This window comes from Corvus cornix, chromosome 18, assembly GCF_000738735.6.
Source record: "Corvus cornix cornix isolate S_Up_H32 chromosome 18, ASM73873v5, whole genome shotgun sequence".
NCBI lineage: Eukaryota > Metazoa > Chordata > Aves > Passeriformes > Corvidae > Corvus > Corvus cornix.
The window spans coordinates 5,396,895-5,398,590 of NC_046347.1; positions in this window are offsets into that span (position 1 = coordinate 5,396,895).

Genomic DNA, 1,696 nt, shown 5'->3' on the forward strand with positions numbered 1-1,696 from the left:
CGTACAGCAGCAGAGGAGGGGGATAAAGCTGGGAATAAGAGAGGAATTATAGACTATTCCTCTCCCCTTTTCTCCTCATAGACCTCTCCATGACACATACACATTCTGAAAATTCAGTGGCTGCCTGGAAATTCATCTGCCTTAATACAGTCACAGACCAGAATCAAGGATTCTCTTTAACTTGGCATTTGTAACTCAGCAAACATAATCAAGCATTTCTGGTGCATCTGGGAGAAGGCCATCTCTAGGTACTAGATCTTTTTCTAAGCAATTTTAATACAGAAATGGGAAAATCTTAACTTTCTCACACCTATTGAAGAGTCATGTGGACAATGCCCTTAATGACATGCTTCAACTTTTGGTCAGCCCTGACGTGGTCAGGCAGTTGGACTAGAGTTCTTCTATTATTTGTGAGAAATAATTGCTTTTGGAAAGTATTCTGTTCCTAACAATAAATTCATATAATTTATCTGTATATTGTAGCCATATTGAGTGCTTGGATGCAAAGTCCTAGGCTGTTGGGCAGCAAAAGCCAGATTACACGATTTTGTGAAAATATTTTTTTCCTGTAGGTTTTACGAGAATGTCTCAGATCTGATATGTCACTCAATCGAACAAAAAACCACTCCTGTACAGGTTATATGCCAACAAATGAGAATTCCCACAGTCTGCCCCAGCTGGAGAGTCAGCACATTGCTTTCTTTTGCAGAACGATTGGAATTACCTCATTTCCTCTGAAGAAAAGAGGTTCGCAGAGCTGAGCATGTGAAATGTAACTCAGGGACACCAAAAAGACCTGCTTGCAGTTCACAGAGCTGCTCGGAGCAGAAATGCGACGATGGCTTCAAAGGCAACACTGAATGCCCTCAAACAGCTGCTTTGAGGTGTTCAGTGAGGGCCAAATCCTGAATTCCCAGCACCCAGGGTTATAAAACATCCTCTCCTTCTGTGTGGGTGGAATTTCATTAGGGTTAATGGGCCACCACATGCAATGAGCTCCTCATAAGGTGCTCAAACAGGGTCTGTGGTACAAGCCTGCTTGTTTTTGTCTCCTTTCAACCCAGGACTAGGGACAGGCTGGAGCTGGCTGTTGTCCTGGCATCGTGCTTGCACCTCGGAACCATCCAGGCTTGGGAGCAGGCTCTGAGAGTGGGCGGTAGTGGCTTGACAGAGCTGTCACTGGGCTTGTGCCCGAGAGCAGCCTGGCACAGGAGCTTCAGGGGACAAAGGCTGTGGGCAGAGGAGTGGGAAAAGGGGCAAGAAAAGGGGAGAAGGGATGACATGAGGGGAGAGGACCTTGATGCAGGATAAGGCAAAGGATGGAGCAGAAGAGAAGGGCTGTAAAGGAAAGCGAAGGGCAGAGAAGGCGGGGGGAGCGTAGGCAGGAGGGGATAGCGAGGAAGAAGAAATGAGAAAAGCTGTGCTCTGCCGTGAGCGGAGATGAGGGAGGGTCTGTGGGGACCACGGCCTGGGGAGAAAAGTGTGGGAAGAAAAGGAACGGAGGAAAAGGACTGCGAGGAGGAGGGCGAGAAGGAAAGAGTGAAACGGCGGACGGATGGCAGGCGGAGGTGGGAAAAGAGGGGAGGCGGCGGGGCGGGATGTAAGGATGGAGAGCTGGCGGAGGAGGAGCCGCGGGCGGAGGGGAGGGAGGGATTCGGGCGGAGGGGAGGGAGGGCCGGGACCGGCGAGCCCCGGT